This window comes from Furipterus horrens, unplaced genomic scaffold (assembly GCF_987537825.1).
Source record: "Furipterus horrens unplaced genomic scaffold, mFurHor1.1.pri manual_scaffold_9, whole genome shotgun sequence".
Taxonomy (NCBI): domain Eukaryota; kingdom Metazoa; phylum Chordata; class Mammalia; order Chiroptera; family Furipteridae; genus Furipterus; species Furipterus horrens.
The window spans coordinates 67212681-67233782 of NW_028327179.1; the positions used below are offsets into that span (position 1 = coordinate 67212681).

Consider the following 21102-nt stretch of genomic DNA (forward strand, 5'->3'; position numbering starts at 1 on the left):
AAAACAAAATGAACCAAGATTTACTTGAGGGAGTTCCTCAAAATATGCAGTCAGTAGGGGGAGAATCTCTATTTCTTACCTTTCAGTTTGTTAGTTACACATGGCACGGCGGAGGTGGTGGTGGTGGTGGTGGTGGTAGCTGAAGCCCTGGTACCCTTAGCAGCAGACACATTTAGAGCCAGGAGAGGGATGGGTTTCATGCCAAGCAGACTGGAGACACAAGGGGCGGTCGGAAAAGTGTTGGGGAGGCTGGAGGGTGCGTCAGAGGTCCCCGCTGTGGCAAGCGAGGGAGTGGTGGTGGAGAAGAAAGAAGAAGAAGAAGGGGTGGAGGGTTGAGAGAGGTTGATGCTGAGGTGATCAGGGATCGTGACGAAGGCTGCCTGGGAGGAGGGTTTAGCGTTTTCTAAACTGACATTGATTAGATATTGAGCCAGGCTAATGCTGGCAGCAGATCCAGTGATTGTAACCTGCCTATCAGTAGATCCTTCCACTGGATTCGCAATTTTGATCTGCGCCCCTGACATCTGACGGATCTCATTGATTTTGGCGCCTTGACGCCCGATTATGCAGCCAATCAAATCATTTGGAATGGTGAGTTCATGAGGAGTAGTCTGAGCAGATGCATCCAAACCTGCATTGAATCCGGTGTTGCCATGTGTCACGGGAAAACGAGACTGTTGCATTGCCAACTGGTGCAGCTTGGTGAAATCTGGCTGTGGAATGGCATACTGTCCTTGAATGGTATAGGCCTCTAGAAGTGGTCCCTCCAGGTCAGGGTTGAGGCACATGGACGGGGTGGTGTGGGGAAAGCTCACACTGTCGCTGCCTGTGCTGTACCTGTCCTGACCACTTGCAAAGATGACTGGAGAGCTGGACGGCTTGGGCCGGTACGGGATGGTCACGCCCTTTGAGGGGGGACTGGGTGAGAGTCTCCAACATGACCACACAGATCTGTTTCACACACGCAATGATGGATTGCGGAATGCCAGCAATAGTGATGGCCTGCTCAGTTGAATTGGGAAGCATATCCCCTGCCACCTGGACCTGAGCCCCTGTACTCTCGTATTTCCTTGATCTTGCAACCACCTTTCCCAATGAGAGCCACACCGACTAACAGGGACCACCAGCCTCAGGGTGACTGGAGGTCTACTGGCAGCTGTGCTTTTGGTCATAGAGCTGCTGATGTCCTCTTCCAGTTTGTCAATGAAGATGGCATTAGTGGGTCCAGCCAAAGTGATAATTCTCTCAGGACAATTCCCTTCTGAGATGTTGATACGTGCACCACTCTCCTCATGCATCTTCTTAACTGATTCTCCTTTCTTTCCGATGATACTGCCAACTTCCTTTCCATGCATAAGTAGCAGATGGTGAGAGTGACGTTTAATCCACCTTCAATCACACCGGTGTCCATGTTGAGCAGTGTTCCGAGGAGCAGGACTTTGAGTGGTCAAATCTTTGGTCACTGCAGGCGGGAGGCGACTGAGGGGAAAAGGGGAGCCAGCGGGAAGGGGAGAGTCCCTTAATGTTTTAAATGAGAAAACTGAGGCCCAGGGAATTTAAAATACATGGTTCGAGCACATATCTTCATTGTGATTAAGTATATTAAAAAATTGAATCAAAACTGCTTGACAACTTAGCAATGGATACTAGTTCACAGCCAGTTTTGTTCCAGGATTGTTGAGTAAATTGGTTATTTTTTGTTTGCTTTTCAGCATATACTAGAGTCTTGCTCAGCATTTACAATGTCTTATTCCTATTAATAAAGAGCTATAAATTTTTATTTAGTTATTAGTTTCAGTACTCTAAGACAAATACATTTTTAAATGACTTGAACTGTTTCTTATTATAGAATATAGGGAGATATATGCCATGAAGCCTCCTCCTAGTAGAAAAAACACTAGACATACAGAACTAATATCATAAAAATATGTATAGGATAAAAACAATAAATATATTAAAACATGGATAGGCAGGTACCAAGGGAATGAAAGTTGTACTGTTTAACCAAGTTAAGATAGAAGATAATCTATCTGTCAATTTCTTAAAGACACTGGCCCAAAGTACTCCTAAGAACCTTCTGGGCCTCATCAGGGATAATTCTAGAGAGAAACAGGTATATAAGTTCTAAAACTACAGTATATTTATAACTAGAGATTTATGATTTATTGAAGTTGGCAAAACTCAAAAAGGAAATATAATAAAATATTTTTTTAAATGAAAAGTATCTCAGGAAAAGCAACTGAAGTTGTTAAGATGTTGGTGAGACTTTTATAAGGAAGGAGAATTAGCAAGGATATATTAACATAACCCATCCTAATGAGACATATGGACATACTGATTGGAAATTTGAACAATTTCCCTAATACCACAAACTTTTTGGGCCTCTTTGGTCTCTTTCAGGACCAAACAAATACATTTATTATTTTTAATAGGTACAAAACTTATTCAGGATTATGGCTTAACTCGAATGAAGTTGAAAAGGAATTTTGAATGATGGATGAATAATTTATTTTTATGGTCATATGGAAAAGTTGACATCATTGAGATCCAATGAACTAGGTCTGGCAAATGTAATTTTCTTTCTTTTTTTTTTTTTAATGTTTTTTATTGATTATATTGTTACAACAGTTCCAGTTTTCTCCCCCTTGTTCCCCTCCACCCAGCACCCCCCTCCCCCAGCAATCCCCCCCTGGCAAATGTAATTTTCTTAAGCTTTCCTAAGTAAGATGAGACTGAATTGAAGTCACTGCTGTCAGTAGTCTATACTACAGTGGAGGTTTTAAGTTCACATGAATAAGGATCTGCTCTGTCTTGTACGTTCTTTCTATGGAGTTACTCCTTGCATTCAGACCTAGTTCATTTGAGTTCTGATAGGTGTGACCAAAAGGAGTAAAATGAGAAGAGCAATGATATCATGAATCCATCATTGCCAATATGTCTTTTTATTAATCTAATCTTCTCATTCTTTGTAAATGAACCTACACGTCATTACTTTCAATGTGATATATTGATATTTGATTATGTTTCTCCCTCCACCATTTACATAATTAAGGTATATTTTATTAAAAGTTGTGTGCTTCAGTAGCATATCCTATGTGGATTGATTACTATATCTATATCTTCAAGTTAGTATTTAGAAATGTTTTAATAAAGGAGGTTGTTTCTCTATTATGAACACACAAAACAAGTCCCCAAAATAATGTTTAAGCATGTTCTGCTATTTGCTACGATAAGGAGACCAATTTAAAAATGTATCATAATGAATAAGGCTTCATTTTTTCTAAGTAAAACAGAATGAGAAAGTAGAGACCAATTAAAATTTTTTCCTTTGTAAACATACTTGTTCCTTCCCTAGACATCTTTCCAGTAGTGCACCCCCCTTTGGCAGCTTTTATCTTTAAAATGTATAGATTTTTATTTCTAGGTACTTTATTTTTCTTGTTGCAATGGTAAATAGGACTTTTTCCCTAGTTTCTTTCTCTGATATTTTATTGTTTGTGTACAAAAATGCCTTCTATTTCTGAATATTGACCTTGTACCACTCTATTTTGCCATATTCACTTATTAGGTTGAGTAGTTTCTTTGTGGAGCCTGTGGGATTTTCTATGGACAATATCATGTCATCCACAAATAATAACAGTTTTACTTCCTCCTTTCCAAGTTGGATGCCTTTTATTTCTTTTTCTTGTGTGATTGTTGTGACTAGAACTTCCAATACTATGTGGATAAAAGTGGTGAAAGTGAGCACCCTTGTCTTTCTCCCGATCTACAGGGAAAAGCTTTTAGTTTTTGCCCATTGAGTATGATGTTGACTGTAGGTTTCTTAAATACAGCCTTTATTATGTTAAGGTATGCTTCCTCTATTCCCACTTTGCTGAGGGTTTTTATCATAAATGGGTGCTGTACTCTATATCATATGCTTTTTCAGCATCTATTGATATGATCATGTGATTTTTGTTTTTCATTTTGTTTATGTGGTGTATTACATTTATTGAATTGTAAATATTATACCATCCTTTCATCCCTGGGAAGAATCTCATTTGATCATTGTGATGATCTTTTTAATGTGTTGCTGGATCCAGTTTGCCAATATTTTGTTGAGGATTTTGGCATCTATGTTCATCAGCGATATTGGCCTGTAGATTTCTTTTTTTGTTGTGTCTTGACCTGATTTGTGAATTAAGATAATATTGGCCTCATAGAAAGAGTTTGGGAGCCTTACCATCTTCCCTCTTCTTGAATATTTTGGAATAGTTTGAGAAGAATAGGGGTTAGCTCTTCCCTAAATGTAACATTTACCTGTGAAGCCATCCAGTCCAGGGCTTTTGTGTGCTGGGAGTTTTTTTATTACTGCTTCAATTTCACTAGTTCTTATTGGTCCTTTCAGGTTTTCTGCTGATTCTTGATTCAGTTTTAGATGAAATGTTTCTAGAAATGTGTCCATTGTGTTGTCAAGTTTCTTGGCATGTAGTTGTTTGTAGTAATTTCTTAAAATCCTTTATATTTCTGTGATATTGATTGAAATTTCTCCTCTTTTATTTCTGATTTTATTTATTTGGGTCCTCTCTCTTCTCCTTGATGAGTTTGATTAAAAGCTTCTTGATTTTGTTTACCTTTTCAAGGAACCAGCTCCTGGATGCATTGATCATTTGAATTATTCTTGTAGTCTCTATATATCAAAGACCTTGGAAAACTACAGAACACTGAAGAAAGAAATTAAGGCAGACACAAATGAATAGAAAAATATACCATGTTTATATGTCTGAAGAATTAACATCATTAAAACGTCCCTCCTACCCAAAGCAATCTATAGATTTAATGCAATCCCTATTAAAATACCAATGACATATTTCACATATTTAGAACAAATATTTCAAAAATTTATATGGAACCAAAAATGACTCCAAAGACTCTCAGCAATCTTAAGAGAGAAAAACAATAGTATGAGGGATCACAATATCTGATATGAAATTATATTACAAAACCACTGTAATAAACATCTGATAGTTGCATAAGAACAGACACACAGATCAATGGAAGAGAACAGAGCACCCAGAAATAAACCCGGGTCTCTGTGGTCAATTAATATTTGACCAAGGGGGCAGAAGTATAAAAGTAGTAAAAATAGCCTCTTTGACAAAGAATGTTGGGAGAACTGGAATGGTACATGCAAGAAAATGAAACTAGACCATCAACTTTCACCATACACCAGAATAAATTCAACATGGATAAAAGACTTAAACATAAGCTGTGATACCATAGAAGTCATAGAGGAAAGCATAGGCAATAAAATTTCATATATCTCATGTATCAATATTTTTGTCAATACATCCTCTAGGGCAAGAGGAATAAAAGGAAGAATAAACAAATAGGACTACATCAAATTAAATAGCTTCTGCATGGCTAAAGAAAACATCATAAAAATGAAAAGGAAACCAACTATATGGGAAAACATATTTGTCAATGATATGGTGGACAAGGGTTTGATCTCCAAAATATATAAAGGATTCATATGAATCAACACCAAGAAGACAAACAATCCAATTAAAAAATAGGCAAAAGATCTGAACAGACACTTCTTCAGGGAGGGTATACAAAGGGCGCACAGACATATGAAAGGATGCTTAACATCACTAGCCATCATAGAGATGCAAATTGAAACTACAATGAGATACCACCTCACACAAGTCAGAATAGTCATCATTAACAAGTTAACAACAAAAAGTGCTGATGAGGATGCAGAGAAAAGGGACCCCCCCAGTGCACTGTTGGTGGGAATGCAGACTGGTGCAGTCACTGTGAAAAACAGTATGGAATTTCCTCAGAAAACTAAAAATGGAACTGCCTTTAGATCCAGTGTTTCCACTACTGGGATTATACCCATAGAATTCTGAAACATCAATTCAAAATAACCTATTCATCCCTATATTCATAGCAGAATTATTTACAATAGCCAAGTGCTGGAAAAGCCTAGGTGCCCATCAGTAAATGATTGGATCAAAAAACTGTGGTACATTTACACAATGGAATACTACACAGCATAAAGAACTAACTCCTACCTTTTGCGACAACATGGATGGAACTGGAGACTATTATGCTAAGTGAAATAAGGCAGCTGGTGAAAGACAAATACCATATGATCTCACCTATAGAGAGGAACCTAATGAACACAACAAAGAACAAAATAGAACCAGAGGCATGGAAACAAAGAACAGGCTGACCAGAGGGAAGGGGAAAGGGGTTAAGCAGGGAAAGAAGGGGAGAATCTAATTAAGAAGCATCTGTAAATGACCCATGGGCATGGACAACAGGGTCTGGATTGATTTTAAGAGTGGGGAATGGGCAGGGCAGGGGAGAGCAACAGGGAAAACATTGGGACAACTGTAAAACAACAATTTAAAAAAGACGAAAAACCCATGTAATACTGGTTTAAAATGATATGAAGTGCCCTCTGTCATTAAATAGGTTTAACTTTTTCACTCAATAAAATAAAATTAAATTATAGATTTTTGTAAAAGGAAGCTTTTGTAAAAGTAGACGTCGTAAAGATTTATGAGTTCTGGACATTATTGCAAATGGTATTTAAGAAGGATCCTTAAGGTCTTAAATCAGTAGTGTATTCCAATAGATTTGCTCAGAAAAAAATCTTACTGAAAACATGGTAAGATTTTTACAGCTGAAAATTATGCTTTTTCTTTTCCAATAAAAGAGTTATAGCTCATGGGCATGCCTGTACATGGGGGATGATTTTGGAGATATGGGTAGAGAAATTAAAAGAAAGGTGAAATTCTATTTTCTCATACTAATATAAGATAAACAGTGAATTATTTACAACATTTTAGGTGGAAGAACATATAATTAAGATTTTTAAAATTATTGTCTTAAGATTTAGCCAGAAACATATATATATTTATATATATAAAATTGTATTGAAATATCAGCAATAAAAAATATACATAGTTTCTTTCTATATATTATGACATTAATTCACTGTTAACTAACGAATTGCTTAATAGTCTTATCACTTGTTCACACTAGGCTAACTGACATGGCATTGTGCTCATTTTTTAACTATGATACCTTGATCATTCTGAATATAACTAAATTCACTCATTTATTCCCAATTATTTCATGTTCAGATTGGAACCAAATCTGCTTGTTTCTATCAGAGTGATTTGCTCTTCTTAAACTTTAGATTAAGTGAGTAGTAGATTATACACACACACACACACACACACACATTTGAGAGAATCTTGGTCCTTTTAACACCTAGTTTTATGTTTTTCTTGAACTTGAAATCAAGAGAGCTGGAAAAGGTTGGTAGCCAAAAATAAAAAAAATAAAATAAAAAAAAGAAGAAGCATTTGTTTTTGTGATTTGTATTATTTTCTACCTCAAAGTAATAAACTTTTGTTAAGGGTGACTTATTTCTTTCCCCTTTTTCTTTTCTCCTACCCCTTCCACTGCTCCTGTTTTTTTTTCTTCCTCCTCCTCTTCATCACCATCTTACAACATTTATTGAATTTTTACTGCATTGCAGGCAATAGTTCTAAGTATTTTTCATGTATTATCTCATTTATTCCTCACAATAACCCTGGAGGTTAAGTGTAGGTATATGAGTATTCCCTAATTTATAGATGAGAAACTTGGGACAATGAGTTATTAGGTAATCATCCTAATTAGTAGGAAGATCCCACATTTTAAGTGGTAAAGCAAAGACACAGGCATTCTGACTCACAAAACCTGCATTCTTAATTACTATGCCCTTTGTCTCCTGTATATTTACTGCATATTTTCCTATACACATATACATTTATTTTCAAAATATTGGTAGTAAATGTTATATATGCAATGTATATAAGCATATGTCTGCTTTTGTGTGTACATGTATACTCTTTGGCAAGATTTGGAAACAGGTTGACTATGATGATTTTTTTGCTGTCAAGGATCATAGGCTCACTAGTGAGAAATTGCTCCAAAGAGTTAGCAGTGATCATTAACAAATCATTGTAGACATTACTCAATCTACAAGTAAATAGTGGGATGTGGATGAAATATTTAACTCCCAGTATTCTCTAGCCTGATACTAATTGCACTTGAAAGTTAATATAATCTGATCTAATAATGAGAACTAACACTTCCATGAAAGTATTTCATGTCTCATGGTTGAATTTCTATGTGTTGTGAGTAACAACCTTATATTCGTAATACATTTTTCTTTTCAATTCCAAAGATATGTTGATATCAATTATTTTAATTCAATAACAAGTTTGAAATAGGACACTTACCTTTTGTTTATAGTTTTATTGATGAGCTTTTTATAAACTACTCTCCTCATGCACTTATTTTAAATTATTTGTGCATGCACATTTTAAGTTATTTTAGAAACAATTTCATAAAATAATTTAGCTGTATTCTTATTATAATTTTCCAAACTTAAAGAACACTTAAATCTATATTTATAACCTCAACAGACCTGAGAAGTGTTGATAGTATCTAATCCTGTATATTTAGTGATAAACTTATGGGTCACAATAACTATCACAGTCTAGGAGATGTATGCATTAGTGCAGAATTATAAAGACAAGCTAAGAAATGTCCCCCAAAGTGTAACAGATTAAAATAGCCTCTGCTATGGGAGTGGGACAAATAGAACCTCCACTCAGAAGAACAACCAGTATCTTCCTAAAGAAACAGAAGTGAGAAAAAATGTGAACTTAATGTGTACTTAATTACTATTCTCTATGACCTCCCTGCAGTTAGAATCCTACTTCTCTGCTTTTATTAAACCCAAGTACTTGTAAGTCCTCTCCAGGAAATTCCCTAAAGTACCTGACTCCCCCGTTAAGGCCAACTCATAATATGACTACTTTTTGCAGTTCATCTCAAGTAATATATATATATATATATATATGTCAAAATACTATATTTAGCAGTTGTAACATAGGTAGCAAGGCTTGCACTTTAGCCTTGTTAGCTCCTTATCTGAGTTTTCTGCTGTTATTAATACTTAATCATAAACATGAGGCAGACCTGCTCCAAAAGGGGATACTCTGACTTAAGTTTTGATTTTTAACTTAATCATCGTTGATCACTCTTCTTTCTTAGTTTCATATATTACCCATAGTTGGCAGGGTCCCAAAACTACATGCAGTACTTAAAAATTAAACATCATTAGTACTAAACATAACAAGAGGATCAAGAGAGAGGGATGGTCTCATATTTCCTACTTGTTGTGCTACTCTTTATGCATTGTGATATCATGCATGCTTGAAGTAGTGACTGAGGGGAAAATAATTCTAATAGGAATCGGCAGTTAGCCCAGAAGTCCAACTTCATGCTTTGAACAACGTTAACATGTGAATCCTCTCTCCATGTTATGAAGTCAAATAAAAATTGACATAATAATTTATTTTTCAAAATTAAATGCTTTTGTTTTTGTTTTCTTTTTGAAATGTAAAACTAGCAGAGTACTTAATTGCCAAATTTTTATTTTCTACTGAAGGCAACTTGAAATTATAGGAAATGTACAGAACATTGACAAGTCTTTCCACAAAATTTTTTACCTATCTAATTCTTCTTGGCTTGACACTAAAAAAGCATGTTATTTTATATATTTGGAAAATATAAACATAAGAATGATTAAAGTATGTACTGATTATGCCAAAATAGAAGAATATACTAACATTCTCAAAAGTTTGTTTCTTTCGCCCTTGTTTCCATTGTTTGGAGAATTATGCTGCTTTTTGCTTCTTCATTACACCTATTGTTTACCTTTCTACATGGAATAAGCACATCCAGATATAAATATTTTGTTCTGTGTTTACACCACTCGCACACATAATCAATTTGACAATTATGTCAAGAAATCAATTTATAAAAGGATATTTTTAAAAAGTAAGAGGAAACAGTCAAACCAACTTGACTGTTAGTTAATTGATAGAGAATAATAGGTAAACCAATACAGCATATTTTTTATGTTGCCTCTCACAGACAATATTTGTAAAATTTATGATAGAAGAAAATTCTAAAGTTTCTAAAAAATTTAGAAATTTGAAAATTCTTATCCAAATTTCCTCTTAACTTTTCCCCTCCTCATCATTATGTAAAAATAAGCTCTGTTGTACAATTTTCAGCTGATAGATTCCTGAAATAACAGAAATCTTAAGGATAGAAATTGCATTCCACAGTAGATAGAAAGTTTTTAGGTATAATACCATCTTTCCCAAGTACTTTTTTTTTTTTTTTTAAACCTGGCCTCATGTTTTCCATTAAATGAGGCTTGCATAAAATCATCTTGTATTTTATTCTTATTTACCTTATCTCCGTATAGAAACATCACCAGGCTATTTTCTATAACAATAGCAATATTTCCATCCTTTGTTTTCTCTTTCCACTGCCACACACTTCATTTCCTCAGATCTGGATTATTTGTTGGCTGATCTCCATGCTTGCAGTTGTTGTTCCTGCTCTCCAATATTGTGTATCTTTTGTGTCATCTTAAACTATTACTTTCATAATATTAACTTTTTCTCAAAAATCTCAAAACCTTCAACATATCTATAGATTAATTCCAAAGTTTTTAATATTAATATTGTGTTTAATTCTACTTGGTATATCTGAAATAAAATTTGCTTCAGGAAGTTTGAACATGCTGGTCTCCAATGTGCACTCTTCTCTGTTTTCATTTCAATGTGCACTCTGTATAGTCTAATTTCAGACTATCATTAAGTCACCAAAAATCAAGAGAATTCGTGTATGTGTTTATTTTGACATTTTGAAATTTGGGTTATATCTTCCAAACTCAATTTTGACTATAAAATAGGAGGCTAAAGCACACTTATTTTAATATTCTAATGCATTAATAGTAATGTTATTATTAATTTTGAAATAAAATCCAGTGGTCAAATAACCACTAAAATGGTTCGGCAGGAACAGATCAAAATTTTCTCATACCATTCGACTCTTATATATTCACAACTATATGAGGAACTTTTAGAACATTTCTTTCAAAGTAATAATAATAATGACATTGAATATTGAATTGTCACTTTTTGGAAATAAAGTGACAATTTAATGTAAAATTTGTATAGAATATCTTTATCTTTTAATGTTAATTTTTGCTTAAGAAATCATATTTCAAATTGTATCTGAAAAATTCTTTAGTATGTTATTATTAACCAGCACCCATTCATAAATAATATTTTGTGCCTTCAGAAGTATCTTTTAGATAACACAAGTCACATTAATAGAGAAATATTAATCAAAATTATTATGTTGTCCGCATCAAAAGGAAGTTAGTTTTAGAGAATGCATTTTGTGTTATTGTTTAATTGTACAGAATTTTCCATTTGCTGTATAATGGGTATTGGTTAAAACATTACTAAAGTTAATATAGTATGGTCTCTGAATTTAAATAAACATGTAGGTTTTTTAAAGAGAAATGGGTTGCTTTTACATGAAAAATATTTCTTAATAGATATAAATTTATGCACAATTGAGAATCATGTAACATTATCAATTCTCTAAAAATATTATAAGATATATTTACTTTGCTTCAAATTCTCAATTTAAAAACTTTTAAGTGAAAACATTAGTTTTCTTGTAATATACTTTATAACCAAATCTCAACTGATTTCTTTAAAAGATCAAAATCAGAATTTTCTCAAATATATTGAAGAAATGTTTTTTTAAGTATATTTTATTGATTATATTGTGTCAGTAGTTCCAGCTTTTTCCCCTTTGCTCCCCTCTGCCCAGTATCCCCCTTCCCTCAAGCAATCCCACCCCCCTTAGTTCATGTCCATGGGTCATGCATATAAGTTCTTTGGCTTCACCCTTCCCTACATTATTCTTAACTTCTCCCTGTCTATTTTGTACCAACCGATTATGCTTCTTAATCCCCGCACTATTTCCCCACCCTCTCCCAGCTGACAACCCTCCAAATCATCCCCATACTTATGATTCTGTTCCCATTCTGGTTTGCTTAGTTGGATTTTGTTTTTATGTTTTAGATTCAGTTGTTGATAGTTGTGAGTTTGTTGTCATTTCAGTGTTCATAGTTTTGATCTTCTTTCTCTTAAATAAGTCCCTTTGACATTTCATATAATAATGGCTTGGTGATGATGAACTCTTATAGCTTTACCTTGTCTGGGAAGCACTTCATCTGTTCTTCCGTTCCAAAATATAGCTTTGCTGGATAGAGCAATCTTGGCTGTAGGTCCTTGCCTCCCATCACATTGAATACTGCTTGCCAGTCCCTTCTTGCCTGTAAAATGTCCTTTGAGAAATTAGCTGATAGTTTTATAGGCACCCCCATGTAGGTAACTCTCTGCTTCTCTCTTGCTGCTTTTAGGATTCTCTCTTTATGTTTCTCTTTTGACATTTTAATCATGTCAATGTGTCTTGGTGTGGTCCCTTCTGGGTCCAGCTCGCCTGGGACTCTCCGTGCTTCCTGAACTTGTATGTCCATTCTCTTCACAAAATTTGGGAAGTTTTCCTCCATTTTTTCTTCACATAAGTTCCCAATTTCTTGCTCTTCCTCTTCTTCTGGCATCCCTATGTTTCAGATGTTAGCACGTTTAGAGTTGTCCCAGAGGTTCTCAAGCCTCTTCTCCTTTTTCCAATTCCTGTCTCCTCACTCTGCACTGGTTGACTGCTTTTTTCTTCCTTATGCTCCAAATCATCAATTTGAACCCCAGTTTTCTTCCCTTCACTATTGGTTTTGTGTGGATTTTCCTTTGTTTCACTTAGCATAGCCTTCACTTCTCTTATGTGTTTGCCACACCCAAGAATATCTGTCAAGCCTGTGATCATCTTTATCACCAGTGTTTTGAATACTTCATCTGTTAGGTTGTCTATCTCCTCATTTGTTAGTTAGGCTATCTCCTCATCACTCAGTTCTCCCACTGGCACCCTGATCTGCTCCCTCCTTTGGGCCATACTTCTCTGACAGGCCTCTATGTTTGTTTGCCTCCATATCCCAGGCAGAGCTGTCACTCCTGTTACTTGCAAGGGGTGGAGCCTTAGAGATTCTTCAGTACAGGGTAACCTGTTTCACCAAGTTGTGGCACTATATGTGGGAGAGGGGTCTGAGAGGGAACAATGCCACTTACCCAGCACTCGCCCCTTTTCCAGGCACTTCTCCTACTTCTATATGGGAATGGCACCTCTCCAGTTGTTGCCCTCGCTGTTGTTCCCAGAGTGGTTGGGTCTGTGGACATTCTAGGACCGTGGGAGCCCTTAAAACAAGCAGAATCTGCTGAGAGTGGCAGTTTCTGCCTACACGCCAACCCCCACTGGTTTGCACAGTCAGAAGCAATGAAGCTTGATTTTCCCTGGTGCTGGGACCGTGAGCTGTATGGTTTGGTTTGGAGCTGGGAATGCCGCTCCCCAGGTGCCCCTCCTGACTTTTGATCATATGTAACTGTGCTTTCTGCCGGCCTGCCGCTGCCGTTGTTGCTGCCACCACCACACCACATCCTCTCCGCCCCTGCTTCACCCCCCTACCTGTCTGGATAAGTATTTCTTCTTTATATCTTTGTTTGTTGGACTTCCATGTAGTTTGATTTTCTGAAACTTCTGGTTGTTTCTAGTTTTGAGGTAGTTGTCTTCCTCCTTAGTTGTGGAGGGAGACGCAGGGTGTCTGTCTATGCCTCCATCTTGGCTGGAAGTAGAAGTGGTTTTTTTTTTTTTTAATGAAAGAACTCTCAACTTGAATAATTGCAAACATAAAACTTAATATTGCTATATTTTGTGAAACTTCAGGGGTAGAATTTGATATAGTAGGAACATTTAGTATGAACAGAGTTTTAGAAAGGTTATGTTTTTTAATTTTATTGTTCTTAAATTTCTCTTAAAATAAAAGCACTTGTCTTATCAAAACACATTCCAAAAATAGTTTTCAAAACTTAATGCATGGGACTATATTTATGACTATTTAAACAAATATAATCTGAATAATAAATGACATATTTCAGGGTAAATATTTGAGTCTGTGCATTTTCTTTTTTTTGGTTTTTCAATTACAGTTGTCCCCTTTTCCCCTAATTTCTCTCCCCCACCCAACCCACCCCCTCTCCCGCAATCATATCCCTCCCCGTTATCCATGTCCATGAGTCATTTATACGGGTTCTTTGACTAAATCGTTCCCTTACTTATCGCCCTTCTCTCCCTCTCCCCTCCCCCCTATTGACTGCTATTCTGCTCTTTGTTCTATTTAGTTCCTTTGTTTGTGTTATTCTTTAGTTTCCTGTATTAGGTGATATCATATGGTATTTTTCTTTCTTTGCCTGGCTTATTTCACTAAACATAATTCTCTCTAGTTCCATCCATGTTGTCGCAAATGGCAGGAGTTCCTTCTTTCTTTCTGCTACATAGTATTCCATTGTGTAAATGTACCACAGTTTTTTGATCCACTCATCTACAGATGGGCACTTAGGTTGTTTCCAGCACTTAGCTATTGTAAACAGTGCTGCAATGAACATAGGGGTGCATAAGTTCTTTTGAATTGGTGTTTCAAGATTCTTTGGGTATAATTCTAGTAGTGGAGTCGCTGGTTCAAAAGGCAGTTCCATTTTTAGTTTTTTGAGGTAATTCCATACTGTTCTCCATAGTGGCTGCACCAGTCTGCATTCCCACCAACAGTGCAGTAGGGTTCCCTTTCTCCACATGCTCACCAGCACTTGTTGTTTGTTGATTTGTTGATGATGGCCATTCTGACTGGTGTAAAATGGTATCTCATTGTGGTTTTTATTTGCATCTCCCTGATGGCTAATGATGTTGAGCATTTTTTCATGTGTCTATGGACCTTCTGTATGTCCTCTTCGGCGAAGTGTTTGTTCAGGTCCCTTGCCCATTTTTTAATTGGGTTGTTTTCTTGATGTTGAGTCGTATCAGCTCTTTATATATTTTGGAAATGAGTCCCCTGTCTGTGATGTCACTGGCAAATACGTTTTCCCATATGGTTGGTTTCCTTTTCATTTTGCTGATGTTTTCTTTTGCTGAGCAGAAACTCTTTAGTTTGATGTAATCCCATTTATTTATTTTTTCCTTTATATCTATTGCTTTGGGGATGTATCCGTGAAGAAATTGTTACGTGAGATATCTGATATTTTCTTGCCTATAAACATAGTCCTCTAGGACTTTTATGGTGTCACGGCTTACATTTAAGTCTTTGATCCATCTTGAGTTTATTCTCGTGTGTGGTGTAAGTTGGTGGTCTAGTTTCATTTTTTTGCAGGTCCCTATCCAGTTCTCCTAGCACCATTTGTTAAAGAGGTTCTTCTCACTCCATTTTATGTTCCTTCCTCCTTTATCAAATATTAGCTGACCATAGAGACCTGGGTTTATTTCTGGACTCTCTATTCTGTTCCACTGATCTATATGTCTGTTCTTATGCCAGTACCAGACTGTTTTGATTACAGTGGCTTTGTAGTATTGTTTGATATCTGGTGTTGTGATTCCTCCTGCTGTGTTCTGTCTCAAGATTGCTTTTGCTCTTCGGGGTCTTTTTTGGTTCCATATGAATTTATGGAGTATTTGTTCTAGGTCTGTGAAATATGTCATTGGTATTTTAATAGGGATTGCATTGAATCTGTAAATTCCTTTGGGTAGTTTGGCCATTTTGATGATGTTGATTCTTCCCATCCAAGAACATGGTATTTGCTTCTATTTATTTGTATCTTCCTTAATTTCTTTCTTCATTGTTGCGTAATTTTCTGTATACAGGTCTTTTATCTCTTTGGTTAAGTTTATTCCTAGGTACTTTATTTTTCTTGTTGCTATAGTAAATGGTATTTTCTTTTTTGTCTCTTTCTCTGCTATTTTATTGTTGGTGTACAGAAATGCCTTAGATTTCTGTATATTTATTTTGTATCCTGTGATTTTACCAAATTCACTTATTATATCGAGTAGTCTTTTAGTGGAGTTTATAGGATTTTCTAGGTATACTATCATGTCATCTGCATATAATGAAAGTTTTACTTCCTCTTTCCCAATTTGGATGCCTTTTATTTCTTTTTCTTGTCTGATTGCTGTGGCTAGGACTTCCAACACTATGTTGAAAAGGAGTGGAGAGAGTGGACAACCTTGTCTAGTTTCTGAGTTCAGGGGGAATGCTTTCAGTTTTTGTCCATTGAGTATGATGTTGGCCTCAGACTTCTCATATATAGCCTTAATTATGTTAAGGTACGCTCTCTCTATTTCCATTTTGCTGAGTGTTTTCATCATAAATGGGTGTTGTACTTTATCAAATGCTTTTTCTACATCTATTGATATGATCGTGTGATTTTTGTCTTTCATTCTGTTTAGGTGATGTATTATATTTATTGATTTGCGAATATTAAACCATCCTTGCATCCCTGGAATGAAGCCCACTTGATCATCATGTATGATCTTTTTGATGTATTGCTGGATCCTGTTTGCCAATATTTTATTGAGGATTTTAGCATCTATGTTCATCAGTGATATTGGCCTGTAGTTTTCTTTCTTTGTTGTGTCTTGACCTGGTTTGGGGATTAGGATAATACTGCCTTCATAGAAAGAGTTTGGGATTTTCCCCTCTTCTTGGATTTTTTGGAACAGTTTGAGGAGGATAGGAGTTAGTTCTTCCCTGAATGTTTTGTAGAATTCGCCTGTGAAGCCATCCGGTCCAGGGCTTTTGTGTGCCGGGAGATTTTTGATTACTGTTTCAATTTCCTTTTTTGTTATTGGTCTGTTGAGACTTTCCACTTCTTCTGAATTCAGTTTTGGAAGGTTGTATATTTCTAGAAATTTGTCCATTTGTTCTAGATTGTCAAATTTCTTGTCATACAGTTGTCTGTAGTAATTTCTAACTATCATTTGTATTTCTGAGATATCAGTCGTGATTTCTCCTCTTTCATTTCTGATTTTGTTTATTTGGGTCTTCTCCCTTTTTTTCTTGATTAGACTGGCTAGAGGCTTGTCGATTTTGTTTATTTTTTCGAAGAACCAGCTCCTAGTTTTGTTGATCTTTTGGATTGTTTGTTTAGTCTTTATGTCATTTAGTTCTCGTCTGATCTTGATGATTTCATTCCTTCTTCTTGCCCTAGGCTTTGTTGTTCTAGTTCTTATAGCTTTATGGTTAGGTTTTTTATTTGAGATTCTTCTATCCTTTTCAGATATGCCTGTATTGCTATGAACTTCCCTCTCAGCACTGCTTTTGCTGTGTCCCACAGGTTTTGGGCTGTTGTGTGCTCATTATCATTAGTTTCTAGAAACTTCTTGATTTCTTCTTTGATGTCATTGTTAACCCATTCATTATTTAATAGCATGTTATTCAATCTCCATGAGTTTGGGTGTCTTTGATTTTTTTCTCTGGGGTTGATTTCTAGTTTCAAGGCATTGTGATCTGAAAAGATGCTTGATATGATTTCAATTTTCTTGAATTTGTTGAGGCTTGTTTTGTGACCTATCATGTGGTCTATCTTTGAAAATGTCCCATGTGCACTTGAAAACTATGTATATTTTGCTTCTTTGGGGTGCAAAGTTCTATATATATCAGTTAGATCCATGTGGTTTAGTGTGTTGTTCAATGCCTGTATATCCTTGGTGTTTCTTTGCTTTGATGATCTGTCTATTGTTGATAATGGAGTGTTGAATTCCCCTACTATGAGTGTGTTGTTGTTAATATCCTTTTTGTGGTCTTCTAGTATTTGCTTTATGTATTTGGGTGCTTCTATGTTGGGTGCATATATGTTTATCAAAGTCATATCTTCTTGATGGATTGTTCCTTTAAGTATTATGAAATGTCCTTCTTTGTCTCTTTATATTGCCCTTGCTTTGAAATCCGTTTTGTCTGATATGAGGACTGATACCCCGGCTTTTTTTTCAGGTCCATTTGCTTGTAATATTTTTTTATATCCCTTTCCTTTCAGTCTGTGTAAATCTTTTGTTTTGAGGTGTGTTTCTTATAGACAGCAAATATGTGGGTCCTGTTTTCTTATCCATTCCGTTACCCTATGTCTTTTAATTAGAGCATTTAATCCATTTACATTTAAGGTTATTATTGACGTGTATTTATTCATTGCCTTTTGTACCTCTGTTCCTCTCCTCTCTTGTTCTTTTCGTCTTTTTCCTTAGAACACTCCCTTTAGCATCTCTTGCAATGCTGGTTTGGTGGAGATGTATTCTTTCAGTCTTCCTTTGTCTGAGAAACTCCTTATTTCACCTTCTATTTTGAATGAGAGCCTTGCTGGGTAGAGTATTCTTGGTTGTAGGCCTTTGTTTTTCATTGCTTGAAATATTTTTGACCATTCCCTTCTGGCTTGTAATGTTTCTGTTGAGAAATCAGTTGATAGCCTTATCGGAGCTCCCTTGTATGTTATTTGCTGTTTTTTCTCCTGCTGCTTTTAAGATTCTCTCTTTGTCTTGGAATGTTGCCATTTTAATTATGATGTGCCTTGGAGTGGGTTTTTGGGGGTTTCTCTTCATTGGAACTCTCTGTGCTTCCTGAACTTGTATAACTTTTTCTCTCATCAGGTTCAGAAAATTTTCTGTCACTGTTTCTCCTATCAGTTTTTCAATTCCGTGGTCCTTTTCTTCTGCCTCTCTAATTCCTATGATCCTGATATTGTTTCTTCTCATGCTATCCTGTAATTCCCTTACATCTTGTTCATATTTTTTCAATCTTTTTTCATTTTGCTGTATCATTTGAGAATTATTACCTACATTATCCTCTAACTCACTAATCCGATCCTCTGCTTCGTTTAGTCTGCTTTTGACTGATTCTACTGTGTTTTTCAGTTCAGAGTTTGCATTCTTAAGTTCTTCCTGGTTTTTGTTAACAGTTTCTATGTCTTTTTTTATGCTGGTGTATTTCTCTGCAAGTTCCCTGTAATTTTCTTGGAGCTGTTGGTAACTTTCTTGGAGGTTGTCATAGTTGATTTTAAGGATGTCGAGTATATTGAGCTTCTTTACCACCATTGTTTTGAATTCCATGTCTGACATTTGGGCTATGTCTATTTCATCTATCTCTCTTTCTGAGGATTCCTCTTTTCTCTTCATTGAGGGATTATTTTTGCGTCTTACCATGTTGGATTCTTTTTGTTTTTATTTATTTATTTATTTGTTTGTTTTTTTTTGGGGGGGGGGTGTCTGCTTTGCCTTCCCTCCTTTGTGGTGTGAGATTCTTTATCGGAGATCTGGGGGTTTCAGTGGTGCAGTCTCTTTGATATCCTGAGCCTGATGTTCTTGAGTTACCCTTTATGTCATTTGTTTATGCTGTTTGGTTATATTTCAGATGTTCTTTGGTAGGATCTTCCTTCTGGCTAGTTGGTTGAGAGTCACTCTATCTGCTTTGTCTTGAGTTCTTTTGTGGATATGCTGTTAAAAATATAAACACACAGCCCAGGCAGGAGACCCACACCCTCAAAAAGTATTCCCCACTCTCTATCCCGCTATCGTCAGCCAACGAGCCCGTATTAATATAAATGTAAAGAGATTAGAGCTTTTATACTATAAGAAGAATAGATAAGAGTTGTTTTGGGGGAGGAATTATATAATTTTTGATAGAGGGTGTGATAGATTAATAATAGTTGAGACTGTGCAAGCCAGTAGGTAATATTTACATTGTATGTTAATAAAAATAGAAGAAAAGGATGGAAAAATGCATAATATAGTAAGAAAGTGGGATTGTATTGTATTGGGTTTATAATAATTATATTCTATTATTTAGAGTGATGGGGGCTAAACTAGACACACAGACGAATAAACAACGATTAAAGAGAAAGGATGAGAAGGAGAGGTTATATGCAACACGTTAGAGATAAAGTTTGTTATTCTTTTTGGAAGGGGAGAATAAAAAACACCTCCCCCAAAAAACCCAAGAAAAGAGAAGAAAGAAAGAAAGAAAGAAAAGAAAGAATATAGAAGAAAGAAAGAAGAAAGAGAGAAAAAAATTGAAAAAAAAAACACAAAAATACCCCTCAAAAAAACCCAAGAAAAGAGAAGAAACAAAAGAATAAAGAAGAAAGAAGAAAGAAAGAAAGAGAGGGAAAAAATTGAACCCCCCTGAAAAAAAACCCAAGAAAAGAGAAGAAAGAAAAGAATAAAGAAAGAAAAGAAAGAAGAAGGAAGAAAGAAAGAAGAAAGAGAAAAGAAATTGAAAAAAAAATAAAAAGCGATGTTTTTACTCCGTTTTAGCCTTGGTGTGTTGCCTTCTTTTTCTGCGTCCACAGCTGGTCTAGTGTGGCGGTTCAGAGGTTCTTGTTTCTTGCAGCACTGGTGTGCGCCCGTGATTGCCGCAATGGTGCGCGCCCAGGGTTGCCGGCACTGCGTGCTCCCTTGCTACCCCTTGGAGCCAGTTGAGGTGTCCTTGCGCGTGAGCCCCTGCACAGTTTGCCCCATGGTTGGCGCCTATTGTTGCCGGGCCGAGGTGTTTCTGTGTTCGCGCGGAGGTGTCCTTGCACGCGTCCCTGCACACGCGGGCGGCCCGAGAGCTTGTCCCGCGATTGGCACCTATTGTTGCCAGGCCGAGGTGGTTCTGCGTTTGTGCCGAAGTGTCCCTGCGCGTGTCCCTGCATGGGCGCGGGCGGCCCGAGAACTTGCCCGGCGATTGGCACCTATTGTCCCCGGGCTGAGGTGTTTTCGCGCTCGCACGCCGCCTGTGCCCTTAGTCCCGCTGAGCCGAGCTCTGGGAGTTGGTCTCTCGCCTCTTAGGGCAGGGCCGTGGACACTTGTGCACAGTGGAAGTGAGCATCTCTGAGTTGCTGCTGCCCGCTGTTCCCGTGCTGCAGCCACCTGCCTTCCCTCACCCCTCTGGGCCAGCACAAACAGAGCCTGAGCTAGTGGTCTGCTTTCCGGCCTGGGGCCCGGCGCCCACGGCAGCTGTCTAGGGGTATCTGCTCACGGTCCTCTGTGTGTTCAGTGGGCCCTCCCTGTGCCCGTTGGGGCACTGATCTTATGTCCGTTGGGGAGTATCCGAGGGACGCCTGGACTCACGGCCCTGCGCACCTGGGCCAGTGAGTGAGAGCACTTCCCTATGCGCGCCCCCGCAACCCAAGGGTAGGGTTGGGGAGTGGATGAGTGCGCCTCTGCACCTGCGCTCCTCAAGAATGGCCTACCACCCCCCAAACTTTCCTC

General features: G+C 36.9%; 1 protein-coding gene and 1 pseudogene across 1 annotated transcript in view; one reads left to right on the top strand and one right to left on the bottom strand.

Moving 5' to 3' along the window:
* Positions 1-21102, top strand: part of FOXP2 (forkhead box P2) — a 370651-nt gene that overhangs the window by 75146 nt on the left and 274403 nt on the right. The gene's annotated exons all lie outside the window — the stretch shown is intronic.
* LOC150001879 (poly(rC)-binding protein 2 pseudogene) lies at positions 51-1504 on the bottom strand (annotated as a pseudogene).